Consider the following 19,649-nt stretch of genomic DNA (forward strand, 5'->3'; position numbering starts at 1 on the left):
CCCTTTTTTTCTCTCCACTACCGAATTTCTCCCAGGATGAAATGGACTAGAATACCGCAACGCAACGCCCAGATTAGCCATGGCCTCCTTGTAAGCTTTTGAGGTAAACGCAGGACCCCGGTCAGAATGTAGCATGCTGACTGCGTATGTGCCGATAAAGACTCGCAAATCTTTTATAACAGTTTGAGCATTAGCCGAGCGCTGAGGCCGCATCCAAATGAATCTGTCCTAATAGTTGTGGGACCTAATTCGTCCATAGTGATATCTGCTTGTAGATAGTCTAATGCTGTCTAACAATGGTGTCTGTACTGGGCTGGCTACACTGTAGTCAGGTATCTGGTGGCGTTCTCTGCTGCGATCTGTGTTGCAGTCATGGCAATTAATTGCAAATATGTGTATGTGGGCATTCCTCCCTGGCCACCAATACATTTCCTTTAATTCTAGTATAGATTTAGAGATCCCTTGATGTACCAGACCCTATCCCAAATGTGCTTTGTGTATTAAAGCTACTCTATGTTTCCTGTTTGGATATGCCCTATCCCCCACTCCACGAATTCGAGCAAAAGGAACAGAGTTTGCATCAATTATATATGAGTATGTGAGTGGATACTTTTGAGGTAACGCTGCACCGCTTCCTTTGCTTGCGGCATTGACAGATAGCATTATTTCGCCATCTATTTTCATTTTTGAACCAGTGATTGCAGCTACGGAAGCCATGTGCACAGCTGCCTTCGCGGCTTCATCAGCCAATGAATTCCCTGCAACGTGAATGCTATCACGTTGATGACTCAGTGTATGTATCAGGTGAGTCTTTTGTAGTTCTTGTCGTAACTGAATTACTTGTTCCCAAAGCAACTTATGCTTGATTGTGCCACCTTTTGCATCTTTGAAACTGTTTTGAATCCAGTTCTGCAAGTATTCATTGTAAGATTGAACACAATAATAAGAATCGCACACTATGAGTGTGGGGATTTCGTGATCAGTATTTTCAAGTGCCATCTTGAATGCTTGTAGTTCAGCTTGGTAAGCTGTACAATCAACCTAGAGATTGCGTTTTAGTGACCTTAGGTCGGAATTTGCCCTCTCGTCAGCGACCTTTAACGATCGTGCACGCAGCACTAAAAGCTTGTTTACCCCCAATTGCGGGTTGTGCTGCTCCGTCTGTATAAATTATACATTCAGACTGTTCTAGAGGCAGAATCTCAGTAGGCAGAGGACATTCTTGTTCGTATTGTAGAAATTCTTGTGTTTTTACATGGGGGTCAAAAACGTATACAACGTCTGTTGCAGCAAGAGAATTAACCCATTGTATCCATCTCAGATGTAAAGCTTTTGCATTTGAAATGCTCGCTTTGGTCGCAACCTCTAAGGCAGGTACAGGAGTAACGACCATTATGCGCTTACCCTGTGCGAGGGCTCTCTCTTTTGCTACTGCAGTTTGAACCACTGTCAGAATTTTTTCTGTAGAGGTGAATTTCATTTCTGCTTGTGTGTACTAGTGTGATTTATAAGCTATGAGTACTTTTTCTCCTTCATTAAACTTCCTGGAATGATTCGGATCACTAGGTTGCGTACGTTTACGCGTTTTTGTAAATGTGTTCTTGCTATAATGTCTGTTTGCACTGAATGCAAAATTTGTGTGTTTTTGAGTCCAATTAACTGTTTTGAAATCAGGTTTTGTTAATTCGTAGAGAGGTTTAACCCTTTCTGCGTAATTTAGAATGTAAGTTCTTCAGAAATTCAGGAAACCTAGAATTGACTGTACGTTTTTCAGCGTTTTTGCAGGTTAGAGCAGTGCACACTTTTCTAAAAAGTTGGCTTCCAGGCTTTTGCCTTCACTTGATAACTCAGATCCTAGAAAAAGGACGTTGAGGTGGGCAATTCTCGATTTCTTGAAATTGAATTTATACCCTTCAGAGGCAAATCTAAGTACAATGGAATTCAATCTGTTCAAGTGCCTGTCCAAATCGTCGTCTGTTAGATCGATGTCATCGACATGTGATAATACCTCATCATCATAGGTTTGTAGTAACTCTGTTACTCTGGCTGAAAATAACCCTGGACTATTCTTGAATCCCTGGGGGAGACGACAGAATTGACCCTGGGTCCCCAAAATTGAGAAATCGGTCAAATACCTACTTTCTGGTACAATGTTTTGACAGAAGAAACGGCTGGAAATATCTAAAGTGTTTTTATATTTTCTACTCGCAATGTTATTCTTTAGTGCTGCACTGTATGCATTTTGTACTGCAAAACTTTTGGAACAAGAGTTTAGATGTCTGTAATCCAAAACTAGACAATATGTGTTGTCTGGTTTGGAGACAGGAAACAAAGGATTGTTCATTGACGAGGTGCATGTTTCAATCACCACTTGGTATTCAAGTTGATCTAATATCTCCCTGACCTGTTTTTTAGCTTCTTGCTTAACTGGATACTGCCTCTGCGCAGTTGGTTGATTTTTTAACTGGATTTTATGGTGAGGAGAATCCTCATCCCATCCTACAGGATTTTTATATAATGCAGGATCCAGGGCTACTGCCCATTTCCTGGCATAAGCATATTTTAAATGAATTTGAATGTGGTTGGAGAAGGCTGGCATAATGACGTTTTCACCATGTGGGCACTCCCTGACAAATTCAGGTAGCCAGTCTTGTTCAGCTAGAAGAATGTCATAACCCTGAGAGAGCTTCTCCCAAAAGAGCGCTCCTATTTTTGCCTCCATCCAGAGTGTTACTTCATATAACTTGTGTGGGACACTAACCCTGGTATCTGCAGTTTCAACTTGGATGTACTCATTCAAGTCCACTGTCTCCAGATGATCCTTCAAGATCTTGCGAGCTATAGTCACTTCTGCTGCGCTGTCCAGCATTGTTTGAGCCCTCTCCCGTTCTTGTGTTGTGTCCTCAAGATCCACGGCATCTCTAATTTTTAGACCTGCTACCTTCTTTTTGGTGAATTGAGTTTCTGATTTTTTGGATCGTGTTGATCGTCTTTGGACTTTACGCATTCTTCCTTTTGTTCTGACCGTCCTCTTCTTTCGGATTTCTGTGATGAAGTCTGAAAGGTACGAGAGGAACGTGTTTCAATATCTTGATATCTGTCAGGTTTTCTCAAATTATCCCTATTCCTGAGGTTATACCTCCTTTCAGAGGGGCTCCTTTTGAGGAGACCAACCTCTGGATTGAGAACGCTTCTCTTTAGGAGTTTGTTTAGTGTTCTCCCACTTCTTTTTTGGAAGAGTAAGAGTGCTTTTAATAAAGACCTTTTCAGGACTTTCAGTCAGTTGGGGTTTTACTGGTTTTCCACCCACACTGTCTCTACCTAGTTCTGATAGAGCGCGCGAGGCCACCCGACCAATAGTTTTCGCCGTTTCCGGCTTCAGGGCCCATATACTTTCAAATCACCATATACATCGATCGGGTGACTTCACGAGCTCTACCAAGTTGATGTGTGTGTGTTCCCTGCTAATAATTTTCAGTGCACCCGACTTACCATCCACCGATGCGGGTACCTAATGACCACCATGAATCAGGGAGCTAGCTGTAAAAGAAAGGCAGCAAAATGCAAACCCAAACAATAACATTCAAATATTGTTTAAATGACCACGGACAACTGGAAGTTTTAAAATGTTTATCTAAATTCAATATTTTCTTGCATGAGGTACAGTAAAATAAGGCAATCAATAACCAAGATAACGTAAATTATATAAGCATAAAGAAATAATGACAGGGTAATCATTCAAATGTAATATGAAAAGCAGATGGAAAATACTATAAAATCTCAGAAATGTTTAAGCATGGACATTTTATGCATGAATAACTATGGGAGGGCCTATAAAGAGTAACACGCTTCACTTAAGGTGAATGGGCCTTTGAACAATCTAGGCAATGAAGTTCTAGACCATATCATAAAATTACAGACTGCAATGCAAAATATAATTTCTAACCAGTGAGAAGACATAGGAACAAAACCTTTATGACAATATGTAATTGACTTTCAATAGTTGCGGAAAGGCATGGAAAATATAACATATGCAATGATGAACTTTATTAAAGCAAAAGTCAGAAATTCAGAAGGTGCAAGATTTAAAGAGTTTTCAGAGCAATATTTACCTAGAAAGGTGTGGAAACCAAACCCTGGCCACGGGTCAGTTAAAGACAGGAAACCCTCAAGGAAGGATACCCCTCAAAGGACAGCAGGTGCAGAATGGACACCCAGGACAGGACAGGATACCCTCGGAATAGGAATCAGGACAGGACCCTCAGGACAGGACAGCAAACCCTCAGGACAGGACCCTCTTCAGGACAGGACCGGAACCCACAGTTCGGAAGCAACGCCTGCGCTCCACCCGCTCTGCAGCTATCGATCAAGACCCCGATTGGGTCAGCGAACTCCCAGCTAAGTGCTTGCCAGCACTTTAAGGCTCAGTAGAACCTCAGTCTATGGTCAAATTCGGACAGAGTGCTTCGCAGCGCTCTGTATCTTCAGTCACCTATTGAGTGCGTTGGGTCAGTGACAGGTCAGCTAAACCAGACAAGTCGGACGGTTCACTAGGTGAACCCAGGGTAGATATACAGTTTGGGGTCAGTGTACCACCCCCCAATGTTGCAAAGTGTCAGAATCCTTCAATTTGGATTGGTCCTAAGGTAGGATTTGGGTAGCACACCAATCACGACATAGAGATTCAAGCCTACATTTGCATAATAGGGTACCGCCTAACTAGATTGGGGTTCTCATGAGAACTGGTGCAGAAATACAATGGCAACTTTAACATTGTTGCTCTGTGAGCACATATGATTGGTTCAGCCGAGTTTTCGGGTCGTTCTCAGGAGCATCTTGCTCATCACTGCCAACTGGCTGAGTTCCATCATTCAAGGTCTGTCTCTGGCTAGGCAGGTCGCGCAGGCGCAGAAGGACCTCCAAAATGGTTCTCGGCACAGACAAACCCCATTCCCCGCGGTACATAAAAAGTAAGCGAAAAACAAATTAATACATAATAATGTCATTATGAAAATACATCACAGGGTTTGTACTTTTGACTCATCATCACGAAATAAAACTATTGCATTAAAATGTTAGCTACATTGACACAGTCACAAGAGCAGTGGCACGAGCAGTACCACATGATAAGCACAGCTATGAGTTACGCATGCGCATAACTTTCCATCCACTTCTGCAGACGCGTCAGGACACGTGAGTGTGGCTGACGCATGCGCAGTAACTAAATACAAGCGGCGGCCATTTTAGGTGACTGGGGTAAATTATTTTAGTAAAACACATGTGCAAGCTTCACTATCTATGTTCAAACTTAACATAAACGTTAGTAAAACATACGTTTGTTACCTTATTACACATAAACGAGGTTCTTGACTTCGGCAAGCTGCAAAATATGCGAAGCTTTGCTTCATCAATCCCCTCTTTGATGATATTTACTATCATCACAAATTGTAATGGAACCAGATGCCAACTTTCTTTCACACTTTATAAAGTTCTATTTCTTCCAGCAACCGTTCTAACTTTTCTCTCTCAGTTTTAGCAGGGTGAGAAGTCTTCACCTTTTTGTATATCTGATCATTCACTTCCTCCAATTCAATCTCATCCACACTTCGTTTCACTCCTCTTGCATTTACCTCGTGCTTTTTGGTGCGCTTGCGGCATTTACAGCATAAGAAAATGGAAAGTATAATAAGACCTATAATACCAATTGGCATCAGAATTTTGAACAATAAGCTTTTACCTATGCTAGCAAGCCAATGACCTACATTTGAGAGACCATCTACCAGTCTCTTCCAGGCACTATCAACCTCGAGTGGTTTGAGTTCCTTTGCCAAATTAGTAATGTTTTTCACATATCTTTTGATCTGTACACTTTTATCCGGAATATAAGTGCAACAATGTTGCGCCTTCAACATCCGGCAGACTCCGCCCTCTTTCGCTAATAAGGTGTCAAGAGCAAGTTGATTCTGCAAAACCATTGATCTGATCGCAACCATTTCAGTATTGACCAGCAGAAATCCATGAGCTGTTTCAGTAGACAGCACATCTACTATAGTAGACAATTTGCAAATTCTGTGAGTGTTCAGAACCACTCCCACTCCAGGTATCAGTGCACTGAAAATACTACCCATAATTTCACCTATACTTTCTCTTTTACTACGCACTAAGCCATTAGTATCTTTATTGCTTCCAGCTTTCCCATTCACATCGTATATTTTCGGGAAGACAATGCCAAAGTAGCAGCTTCCATACCAGTGATCCGGCAATTTGAAATAAGCCTTGTCCCCACAAATATAATAAATTCCAGGAAACACAGGCTCTGACCCATTTTTGAAACCCCAACCTCCAATTACCTTGTAATTATGTTCGCATTCACTGGAACCAATGAAAACATTATTATAATAGCTAGTCTTCTCGCGGTGAAGACATAGCTTGCCTTTCTTTTCAAAATCCAGCAACAGAGCAGGACCCGCTCCACCAGATGAGGTGCCTTCCATGTTCTCTGCCCACTTTGGCTTTTTCTGACTTTCGTCATTAGCCTTCTTCTGAATTTTAATTCTTCTTTTCTCTGCCATGTTCAGGAACATCTTTTCCTGCTCACGCAAAGAACAAGTCAAGTTATCTCTGTGTGCGTCTGCTATGTCAATGTTACCTATAGTCAGAAAGTAGTCTCCCATATATCTTATGGTGTCACTTTTGGTATGTACAGGATTCAAGTTCCCACGTATAGGAAGTTCAGAAAAGATCACGTCATTGTTAGAGTAATAATACTGTAACGGTCCCCTTTTGTCAAATAAACTAGCTAAAATGCTACAGGAGATTCCATATGTCAATGGCAGGTGATGGTATGTCACGCCTTCAGCCACAGAAGTAGGTAGCTTCATGCAGACATAGCAATCTTCAATTTCCATAGTCTCTACATAGTGTATTAATAAGTTTGCGAAAACATTTAAGTGTGTCTTGTTCTTAACTCCATGATAATGTAGTCCTCCCTCATCTGATGCTTCTAAGTTCTGTTTTGTTTGTCTCAGGGCTCTTTCATGTCGTGCTACACTCTGTGTTGTTAGCTCCTCATTGTCAGTATTTACAACTTCAGTAGGGACAATGTTAGTATCTTTACTTACAGCAAAGGGAATGAAAATTGTTAATCCTATCCAGATAACTATCAGTACTACTACACTACATATACACACCTTGCAACACGTCTTAAAACGGCTGCAACTAGGTCTACCATTCACTGTTGAATCAGACATTTTGGCTCAGAAGGAGTTTCTCGAACCCCTCTTTTTGGCTTTACACAACTAGCTTACTTTGTGCAAATTCACGGTGGTTCGTCTTCTTCTTCAGCTGAGTACTCAGGGACGGGCTCTCCGTCGCTCACGTCAGTTATATCAAGATCTTCAAGTTCTTCCAAAACCAGTGTCCATTCAGGAGACTTGTACTTTTTGTTTTGTCTTTTTATTCGTTCACTCCTTCTTTTGGAAGAGTCTTCTTCTTGCTCTGCTATCCGAGCACTTCTTCTTGCTTCTGCACGTTTTTCTTCCACTGTCTTTATCCTTAGTCTCAATCTTTTTACAAACCTAGGCTCAAGGTTGTTTCTTTTCTTTAGTCTCTTAGTCGGTACTTGGACTTCACTTTCTTCTCTTATTCTCTTGTTCTCTTTATCTTGTGGTAATTCTTCTCCACTTTCTTCTTCTATTTCCCCTATCTGGCTAGTTCCAGGGCTAGCATCAAATTCTTCTGCCTGGTTGCTAATCTGGCCTTGTTCAGGAATATTTTGTTTTTGGCTTTCGATTGTCTCTGTTTCTGTTTCTGTTTCCTGAACCCGTTCTTTTAACCCTCTCTGATCCTGTTCAAGCACTTCGATCTCTTGATTTTCTTCTGCTCGAACTATCACTCTATTTCTAGTCTCTCCCTTATCTGCATCAGGTGTTAGCGGTGGTGTATCGAACACCTGCTCTGTCCCTGTCTGACCTTCTCCTTCCTCAGTTTTGATGTGAATCTCAAGCGGCTGAGGTTCTTCGCCTGTGCCTTGCTTTTCCTGACTAGTCCACTCTCTACCTTCACTAAGTCGCTCTCTTGTTCTGATAGGATCTTCGGTCAGATCAATCATCGGTATCCATTCTTCTGGCCATATGCTTGGCAGCTCGTCTTCAGCTACTCCTGGCTCAGTTTCCTGGACCTCTTCAGCAGGCTGGATTCTTGGCAGTTCGTAGTCAACTACTCCTGGGCCAACGTCTGCTGTTCCTGCAACCTGACTGGTGCTGGGCTGCTCGTTGTCAGCTGCTTCTGGACTGGCTCCTGCAGGGTCCTCTGCTGGTTGCCCTTCTTCTGCAAATTCTTTGTCTGGTAATACCTTCTGGGTGTGTCCAGCGTGGATCCACTGGGGAACACCTGCGACCTTCACTGCAGTTGTTGTTACCAGGATTACTTGGCGTTTCTTTCCCCACCTTGGTGCCAGACAATTAGATCGAGTGTGCTTCTTTATTTTGACCCAGTCTCCTGGAACCAAGCTGTGGAGAGGAGTCGTTGGATTGAGGATGCCGTCGTCTCCAATCTGGCGAGAGATAGAACGCACTTGGTCACCCAATCTTCTGCAGTATTCAAGCACCAAATCATCAGTAATACTCAACAGTTTGCTTCCTGGCACCCATGCTTGTCTCATCACTCTTCCCATAATGATTTCATGGGGACTTAGGCCTGTCTTGCGGTCAGGAACACTTCTCAGTCCCATCAGGACCAGGGGCAGGGCCTTCACCCAGGTCATGCCAGTAGCATCTGTCAGCTTTGCTAGTCTGTTTTTGATAGTTCCATTTACTTGTTCCACTATTCCAGAAGCCTCTGGGTGGTATGCACAATGAAGTTTCTGCCTTATTCCAAAGGCCTTACAGAGTTCAGCCAGTATGTCATTCTGGAAATGTCCACCCTTATCTGATTCAATAATGAATGGCACCCCGAATCTAGGTATCAGTTCTTTTAGTAAACACTTCGCTACTGTCAGTGCGTCACTTTGGGAAGTAGGGTAAGCTTCTACCCATTTTGAAAATATGCAAACAATGACAAGGACATATCGCTTCCCTTCACAACGGGGCATGGTGATGAAATCAATCTGTATCCTTACGAAGGGACCCCCTGATCTCCCAATTTTGCTCAGTTCAACCATTGTCCTCTTGCCTGGGTTCATCTGTTGACATGACAGGCACCTCTGGCAGAGGGACTCTGCTACCTTCCTGAACTTCTTACTGTACCAAGTCTGTTGAAATACCAGAATCATGGCATCCCTACCAATGTGTGATCCTTCATGTATTAATCTTGCCATTGTGCCAAGCAAGTGTCGGGGTAACACAGGCATACCAGTTGGGCCCAAAATCACACCATCCACACGTCTCGGTCTACACCCATCCTCCTTCCATTTTTCTCTTTCTTGCCAAGGAGCCGATTCCTGCCACTCTCTCACTTCATCCCATGTAGGCACTTCTTCAAACACCTGAAGCTGGCAGCTGGTTCCTGGCCCCCCTCGTTTTGGATTTACAATATACCGATCTTTGGCACACCATTGGGCCACTCGATCAGCATAATCGTTTCCCAGTGATACTTTGTCCATGCTCCTTTGATGAGCAGCACATTTTACCACTGCCAGTTCTTTGGGCAACTGGATGGCCTCTAAAAGGTCATGAACAACCTTTGCATTCCGAATGGGAGTACCTGAGGAAGTCATGAATTCCCTCTGCAGCCACAATTGGCCAAAGTCATGCACAACTCCATAACAGTACTGACTGTCAGTATACACTGTTATGCGTAAGTCCTTCCCAATTTTGCAAGCTTTTATCATAGCTATCAATTCGGCTACTTGTGCAGACTTGATGTTATATAGGTAACCTGCTTCTTCAATTTTTGTGAAAGAGACTACTGCGTAAGCAGCACTCAGGCCTCCTAGTTCATGTCTTAGACAGGAACCATCCACAAATAGTTCTTTATCATGTTCAGGCAATGGCGTTTCTTTTATGTCTGGGCGTGGTTTAGTACTGAACTCTGTCAGGTCAATACAATCATGTTCATCATCATCCCCACCTTCTATTTCCAAGGGGTCGGGGAGTAAAGTGGCAGGGTTCAGAATACCGCACCTAACAATGCTTACATTTGCTGCACCCACAAGAATCCTCTCGTATTTAGTCAGCCGACTAGGGGTGAGATACTGTGTTTTAGTTCTGGTCAATAGAATTACCACTCCATGTGAAACATACACGGTCACAGGATGTCCCATGACAATGGACTCACTCTGTTCCAAACTTGCACAGGTAGCAGCTACTGCTTTCAGACAGCCTGGTAACCCAGCAGCTACTGGGTCCAAAGTGGCAGAGAAATAGGCCACAGGCCTTCTGGTCGTGCCATGTTCTTGAGTCAGGACTGACAATGCGCAATTATCGCGAGTGTCACAGAATAGGGCAAACTCTTTGGAATAATCTGGCATTCCCAACGCAGGGGCTGTACACAGACAGTTTTTCAGTCTTGTGAAAGCCATTAGGCTTTCATCGTCCCACTCTACAACATCTGGCATTCCTCTCGTGGTCATTTTTATCAAGGACCTAGCTAAGGCTGCAAATCCCAGAATCCACTGCCTGCAGTACCCTAATACACCCAGGAACATTCTGACATCTTTTTGAGTACGGGGCAACTGCATCTTTTGAATTATTCTCACTCTTTCTGATGTGACTTTTCTGACACCCTTTTCTATTTGGTGTCCCAGATATTTCACTGATTTCGCACAGAACTGTAGTTTGTCAGGGGCCACTTTATGCCCTTTCTCACACAGATGATTTAAGAGGGCAATGGTGTCAACTACACAGTCCCTATGACTTTTAGACGCCAGTAGAAGGTCGTCTATGTATTGCACTAACACATAGTTCCCAGGTAAGATCAAAGTCTCTAGACATTTTTTCAAGATCTGATTAAAGATAGAGGGGCTCTCTGTATACCCTTGAGGGACCCGGTTCCAACAATACACGTGACCTTCGAAGGCAAATGAGAAAAGAAATTTGCTGTCGGGGTGCAGGGGTATCGAAAAGAATGCATGACATAAATCAATCACAGTGAACCATTCAGCATCCCAAGGAATCTGGTACAATATCACTGCAGGGTTCGGGACAATAGGGCAGCAAGGAACTACAATTTTGTTAACCTTTCTCAGGTCCTGCACTACCCTATACTTGCCACTAGGCTTTTTGATGCCCATAATCGGTGAGTTGCATGGGCTACTCATCACTTCCTGTATGATGTCTCCTTCTAATAATTTTTGTATTTCCAGAGTGACACCTGCTTTCACTTCAGCATTCATTCGGTAGGGCCTAGTGTTAGGATATACTGCATTGTCCTTGATGGCTATCTGTATGGGGTCCACATCTTTCATCAAACCCACATCTTTTCCAGTGAAATCCCACACCTCTGGCTTTACGGCTTCCTGGAGTTCTTGGGGCAAGTCCTGCAGGGTCAATCTTTTAATTTCTGAGTCAGGTCTAAGTAACAATAATTTATAAATGCCATCTTCATCTGGGGTCTGTATCTCAACACCTTTTGGTGTGCAAAAGATGGTACAGTTCATTTTGCACAGCAAATCACGACCCAGTAGATTCACTGGACTGGTGTCACAGACGACAAATCTATGCATCTGTTTAAAATTTCCAATTGAAATCTCCATTGGTTCGGTAACAGGAGTACTAATCAATTGATTAGATACACCCACTACTTGGATATTTTCTCCCGAGAGGGGTAGGTTTGGAACGTCCACTGTTCTTACAGTAGAACGGGTAGCGCCAGTGTCCAACAGAAAAGTGACATCATTTCCGTCAACCTTTCCTTCAATATATGGTCCAGACTGGTCTACCGGCAAGGAAGCGCCAAGTACGCACTCCTCGTCCTCCCCTCTCAGGCCCCGTCAGTCCTGATCATTACAAAGGAAGGTATCATTTAGCAGATACTGCGAAGTTGCTGTATTTCTGTTCTCCCCGCTTTCCCAAACCTCTATCTCTTCATCTTCTGCCTGTCTTCCCCTGTATACCTGCTTGGGTGCTCGAGGCACCTGAACTGTTTTTACCTGGGGTTGAGTCTTTCTTGGTCTTTCTTTCTGCGTCTGTGGAGTTAAATCAGGAGTTTTTTCATTAATATCTACTAATTGGGGACACTCGTTTCGCCAGTGTCCAATTTCGCCGCACTGATGGCAGGGAAATTTCTTCATAGCCTCTTCCCAGCTAAATTTGGGCCGGGGCTTTCCTCCACCCCCTCCCCCAGGACTTTTGTTCTCAGCATTCTTAACCATGTTACTCAATTGTTTTTCCTGCTGTTCTGCGAGCTTCACCTGAGCCCACATCACCTTTTCCTTAAGGGCCTTTTTCTTTTCTGCCATCTCGTCCTCGCAGTACTTAGCGTACCGCAGGACCTCATCCATTTTCTTAGTATGCCAACAGATTTTATTATCTTTTATCCACTGACAAATTTCAGGTCTTAAACCATTTACAAACCTGTAAATAAAGTGCGTCATGTCCTTCAAATCGATGTTATCAATACCACTGTATGTTTTAAATACCTGCAATAACCTCTCATAGAAGGAGTGCACTGTCTCGTCCCTTTCCTGTGTTGTTCTATCTATTTTTGTCCAATCAGTTTCCTTTGCGGGCACCTTTTCTTTCAAATGCTGAATTACCTGCTCATATTTTCGCATGACATCCTTTGATGGCTCCCCAGTTTCCTTGTTTCTGGGGTACTCCTCACTGGGCCAGTCTATGGCTATTTTACACTGGGTCCATAAATCTACTGGAACCACAATGTCGAAAAACCCATCCAGGTCTTTCCACAGACATTTCTGTACCTTCACGAACCTCTCCACCTGCCTGTACCAGTCAACTGGTTTCTCTCGTAATTTTGGAAAATCGTTCGTAAAGGACACAATATCCTGCCTAGACCAGGGGACATGCACATATTTCCCTCCTGGAACTTCGCGCATGGGGCATAACTGCTCAGGTTTTTCTACCTCCCTTAAAGCAAACTCAGGAGTCACTTGTCGGGAGCGAACCTCTTCCCTCTTTTTCGCCCACCTGCTTCTCCATCTTTCCACATCTCCCCATTTCTGCAGTACCCCCATTAATTCTTTAATCTGCAACTTCTTCCCTGCCACATTCAGGTGTTCTATATCTTTGTCTGAGAAGTCTGCTCTGTACGGTTTCTGTAAGGGCTTGGATTTTGAGATATCTACCCCCATACTAACTGCTGTTTCGGTCAGTTTTTCGTGGAGCACTCTGGTGTTCCTTGTAAAGCTTTTACATATGAACGACAATTCTTCTTCAGAGTAGGTATTCAATCGATCCAACCCCACATTTCCTGCCATTAATTCTTCTATTTCGACCCTCAGCTTGTAGAGGTCTAAAGGTTTTGTTTGCGGAGTCTGTTTCTCTAATTCTCGACTCCAACTCTCAATTTCATCCGGAGTTACCAGAGAGACATTCCTAGTACTTGTTGCTGTCTCTAATTTAATTTCTTTTGTATTAAAAGGGTTATGCCTCTGCTGTATTCCCTTTCCAGTCTGTTTGTTTGGCAATTCCAAGAACGCAACTTCAGACTCACACTCACTGGACTGATCATCTATGATGATCGGTTCCTGTCTCGGGGTTGCCATGACTGGGTTCATAACTGGAGTAATCGGATTTCCCTGACCATTTCCGTATAACGGGACCACCGGTCCAATAGTTACTGGAATAGTCAATGCCTCAGGACTGGTATTTAACTGGGAAATTTTCTGAATTATTTCTGTCCTTTGTCTAGCTAGAGCCTCTTGCTCCTTTTCCACTAGTACCCTTCTTAAAGTTGTGTCATGTAATATCTGTGGGGTCAATGGAGGAGTAAAACTCGGGGCAGTAGGATGCGTTTCACTTGGTCCTCCCCCATAATTTGGTTTCGGGAATAAAGTTCCAGTATTAAAGGACCTGCGCTCTTCCCCATATGGAGGTTGAACAAAAGGCAGTCCTGAATTCGATGGTTTCTCTTGGCTTTCATACAAGGGTCTGGGAAAAAAGATTTTCGTACGTGAATATTTTTCTTCCTGGCTCGCGGGCACTTTGGGATATATATCCCTTGTTTCCGTCGGTTCGGGTTTTTCAGGATAGGGCAATACTTGACCACCCCCTCCCAGTCCCAGGGACCTGTCTTCTTCCTTTAGGAAGTGGCGTCGGGGAACATCTCCTACACTGGAAGGTCGGGTTCCCTCATTGTAAGGTGGCGGACTTCTGGTACAGATGTCATCTATTAGTTCATCATCTGATTCCCCCAGGGCCCCCCAATGCTTACATTTTTCAGTACTTTTCTCACCCGCTCCAATGTTATGACATGCCGGCATCATGGGAAACAGACCCTCAACAATCATGCTCTGCCTCCACTGTTTCATCCTTTTATCCCTGGACTCCTGTTTCTGCGTGGGGTACCACTTGGTCAAACCCTTGTCCATTCGGGGTCTTTCTCTTTCAAAAGCCTCAATCTCCCATTCCTCTAATGCCTCATACTGCGTTAGTCTCGGTCTGGGATGCAATTCGTTCATCCGAGTCCTTAAATTAAATAGGATCCTACCATTGAAGGTACCATCTAACGGAAAAGCCAATACTCCGTCATCTTTTGTGTATTTCACCCAATTCTCCAACCACACACAGGTATTGTACCCTCGGTCAAACATCATGAATGAGGCAGGAGTATTAGGTGGTGGGACAAGAACACCTTCCCTAGATTTAATCGGTTTGTCCGTTTTAAAATAATTTTTCACCTTACTTATAAGGGACATTTTTCTCTTTGTTCCGTACATAATATCGTATCTATTAGTCTTCCACTGATCCCTTTCAAACCCTAGGTGCCTTGGATCAGGTCGAGTTCCTGTAGTCTGCGAGTGCCACATACGACTTCTGCGCTAAACTTTGTTTACAAACTACCTCCAATCAGAACGCGCTTCAGAAATTCGTGCAACCAATGGGTGCGCGACACTAAATAAGCTCCGCCAATGGGTGCGCGGCCCCTTCGTGAGACAGTTCCCACGCTCCGGCGCTCACCCCTCCTTTACAATTCCAGCTCCGCTACCCGCCCGCTGCTTCTACCAATCCCAGCGCGGCACAGAGTGACGTCAGAGGCGCTTCGCGACTGACTCCCTCCCTTCACAAGGTAACGGAAACTTTCTTTCTTTAAAAGTGCTCAGTGCTTGGTTATTTTACGACAAATACACATTCGCCACAGTGCTCAAGTGTCTAGACAGAGAAAGAATTGTTTTACTGCAAGTAAACTACTTCCATTTACTTTTCACTCGCTGCGGGCAGATCTCTTCCGCCTACCCTTCACTCTAGCATCGGTGAACCTGTTATTCCCCTAAACTCATCCACTTCTTTCCGGGATATATTCCGAGTTTAAGGTTTCTCAGCGGACCCCTCTGCTTTCACGCTAGCTCCGAGGAACCTGCTACTCTTCCGATGTGACCCTTACTAGGTTACGCCACTATGGGAATTTTGCCAATGAACCCCGTTACTGTCATTTATTCACACATGTATTCAGAAAACCCTAGTTAGTGCTTCCCGGTTATCCTAACCTGCACCTAACTTTCCTCGAACCTGTGACCTCAGGACAATGGATTCTATTCACCACTTGCCCTTTCAATTCCCCGGGGAGTTCGGACAACACGAAACGATACGGTTTACAAATGCATGGATTAGTACATATAGCAATATAAGAACAAGAATAAAAACAATGCAAAAATTCATGAGTTTCAGCAGCGTATTCACAAGAGAATGATCAGGTCTCTTAGAACAGCCGCTCTTCTAGCAGCATCAATATAATAGCAGCTTCCGACTCAACTAGTCCAACTAATCCCTGCCTTACTCTCAACTAGTCCCTAACCATCCTCTAGCTACCAGAAAACTGATAGAGCGCGCGAGGCCACCCGACCAATAGTTTTCGCCGTTTCCGGCTTCAGGGCCCATATACTTTCAAATCACCATATACATCGATCGGGTGACTTCACGAGCTCTACCAAGTTGATGTGTGTGTGTTCCCTGCTAATAATTTTCAGTGCACCCGACTTACCATCCACCGATGCGGGTACCTAATGACCACCATGAATCAGGGAGCTAGCTGTAAAAGAAAGGCAGCAAAATGCAAACCCAAACAATAACATTCAAATATTGTTTAAATGACCACGGACAACTGGAAGTTTTAAAATGTTTATCTAAATTCAATATTTTCTTGCATGAGGTACAGTAAAATAAGGCAATCAATAACCAAGATAACGTAAATTATATAAGCATAAAGAAATAATGACAGGGTAATCATTCAAATGTAATATGAAAAGCAGATGGAAAATACTATAAAATCTCAGAAATGTTTAAGCATGGACATTTTATGCATGAATAACTATGGGAGGGCCTATAAAGAGTAACACGCTTCACTTAAGGTGAATGGGCCTTTGAACAATCTAGGCAATGAAGTTCTAGACCATATCATAAAATTACAGACTGCAATGCAAAATATAATTTCTAACCAGTGAGAAGACATAGGAACAAAACCTTTATGACAATATGTAATTGACTTTCAATAGTTGCGGAAAGGCATGGAAAATATAACATATGCAATGATGAACTTTATTAAAGCAAAAGTCAGAAATTCAGAAGGTGCAAGATTTAAAGAGTTTTCAGAGCAATATTTACCTAGAAAGGTGTGGAAACCAAACCCTGGCCACGGGTCAGTTAAAGACAGGAAACCCTCAAGGAAGGATACCCCTCAAAGGACAGCAGGTGCAGAATGGACACCCAGGACAGGACAGGATACCCTCGGAATAGGAATCAGGACAGGACCCTCAGGACAGGACAGCAAACCCTCAGGACAGGACCCTCTTCAGGACAGGACCGGAACCCACAGTTCGGAAGCAACGCCTGCGCTCCACCCGCTCTGCAGCTATCGATCAAGACCCCGATTGGGTCAGCGAACTCCCAGCTAAGTGCTTGCCAGCACTTTAAGGCTCAGTAGAACCTCAGTTCTACTGAGCGCTCTGTATCTTCAGTCACCTATTGAGTGCGTTGGGTCAGTGACAGGTCAGCTAAACCAGACAAGTCGGACGGTTCACTAGGTGAACCCAGGGTAGATATACAGTTTGGGGTCAGTGTACCACCCCCCAATGTTGCAAAGTGTCAGAATCCTTCAATTTGGATTGGTCCTAAGGTAGGATTTGGGTAGCACACCAATCACGACATAGAGATTCAAGCCTACATTTGCATAATAGGGTACCGCCTAACTAGATTGGGGTTCTCATGAGAACTGGTGCAGAAATACAATGGCAACTTTAACATTGTTGCTCTGTGAGCACATATGATTGGTTCAGCCGAGTTTTCGGGTCGTTCTCAGGAGCATCTTGCTCATCACTGCCAACTGGCTGAGTTCCATCATTCAAGGTCTGTCTCTGGCTAGGCAGGTCGCGCAGGCGCAGAAGGACCTCCAAAATGGTTCTCGGCACAGACAAACCCCATTCCCCGCGGTACATAAAAAGTAAGCGAAAAACAAATTAATACATAATAATGTCATTATGAAAATACATCACAGGGTTTGTACTTTTGACTCATCATCACGAAATAAAACTATTGCATTAAAATGTTAGCTACATTGACACAGTCACAAGAGCAGTGGCACGAGCAGTACCACATGATAAGCACAGCTATGAGTTACGCATGCGCATAACTTTCCATCCACTTCTGCAGACGCGTCAGGACACGTGAGTGTGGCTGACGCATGCGCAGTAACTAAATACAAGCGGCGGCCATTTTAGGTGACTGGGGTAAATTATTTTAGTAAAACACATGTGCAAGCTTCACTATCTATGTTCAAACTTAACATAAACGTTAGTAAAACATACGTTTGTTACCTTATTACACATAAACGAGGTTCTTGACTTCGGCAAGCCGCAAAATATGCGAAGCTTTGCTTCATCAGTTCTTCATAGTATTTTTCAATTATTCTGGCCAGTTCTTGTGGTTGCTCAGTGACATCAAATTCCCTTAACGTTTGGTGAATCGCCACGGATGCTGCTTCACCTTTAATATTAGCTAATGTTATTGTTGAGACCTGTTTGAAATCTTTCAGTAATTTCATACCTAGATTCAAAGCAGGCTTTGCCCCGTATTCATTTTGAATCTGTTTCAGGACGTCTGGTATTACCGCCTTAGACGGAACACCATGTGTTTTGGGGTAGATTGTAGCAAAGACTGTACCCCAAGTGTCGCAGTCCTCCAGGTGTGGTGCGATCCCCATTGGTAAACAGATTGCTAAAATTCTGTGTTTCTCATGAGGGGTAGTATCAGGAAGTACTGCCTCGATTTGAGTAATTTTTTGAGCTATCCAGAATGGAATTTGTTCCAGTGTTGCGGGTAATTTACCAATGACTGATTGTATAGTCTGTGGTGTTATTTTGTTTGTGTTCCCCTGGTAAGGGGTGTGTTGTGGAATCCTTATAGGAGGTTGGACTGTTAGAGTCCGCATGACATATTGAACCAATTGTCTATGGATTTTAATTAGTTGTTTTAGTTGAACTAATAGTTCCGCACCTGACATTTCTTCACCGGCAGGATATGGTGTATAGCTGGATAACATCGGCCATGTTGCTCCTGATCTACCTAGTGGACCGAGCCTGGTAATGTGATTTATATGTTTTAGGGCACCTTTAAACCAGAGCGCATGCTCTTGGTAAGTTAGTGGAATTTCATTATCCTCGAAAGGAATGTATTCCGTTGGAAGTTCCTCTTCTTTGTAGAAGTGAAACACATGTGACACTGAATTTGCTTCAGGGAAGATAATTCATGAATAGAATATCTCTGTCCAACGATATTCATGTGCCTCTATCACACAAATTACCCTACCACCTCTTGATGATAGGCCATTTGCTATATGTTTTATAGTGATGGCTTTCCTTAAATTTTCTGGGATGATTATAGCATCATCGTCGGTCTCTTGGAAACCTGAAAAGTTTAAAGCTACAGCGGCTGGATCAGCCACAGCTCCACCGTTCTAGGGGTCACTCATTTTGTCAGCGGCCAGAGGGGGGTTCAGGTTTGACAACACGCTTTAATGAAAAGAAACCAGTGGCGGCGAATGCATTTCGGCAACTTAGCCTTCTTCAGCGCCCAGCACTGTAGCGAGTCCTTCACCTCTTTGCTTCATCCTGAGTAAAATACTTGCTTGCACCCAAAGCTCCTCCCCCGCTGCTGTCGGCACACCTGTGAGAGTTCGTGGTTGAAGTGTAGAACTACACATCCCAGCATGCACTCTGTCGGCCAGGCTGAGTTGGCGGCGTGGGAGAGTGAATGAAGACAGTAGGTCTGTGCAAGCTGCAGGTGAGTGGAGAAGGGAGCCTCTTGATCAATTCAAAGTTCACGGTTGCTCCCCTGGGCCCCCTCGTACTGCTACCGCCGTTCCTCTCAGGTTCACAAATGGGTAGGGGCTATCAAATAGAGATTACACGCCCAATTGAGATCAAATACCTCCATCTGCCCACGTTAGCCTGAGGTTCCTGGCTGTCTCTGGAAAAATCGATACCTCGATCACGATAGCGCTGCATGCAGCGTGGAGCCAGTAAGCTTCCGGGACACTTG

Source organism: Lissotriton helveticus, chromosome 9 (assembly GCF_964261635.1).
Source record: "Lissotriton helveticus chromosome 9, aLisHel1.1, whole genome shotgun sequence".
NCBI lineage: Eukaryota > Metazoa > Chordata > Amphibia > Caudata > Salamandridae > Lissotriton > Lissotriton helveticus.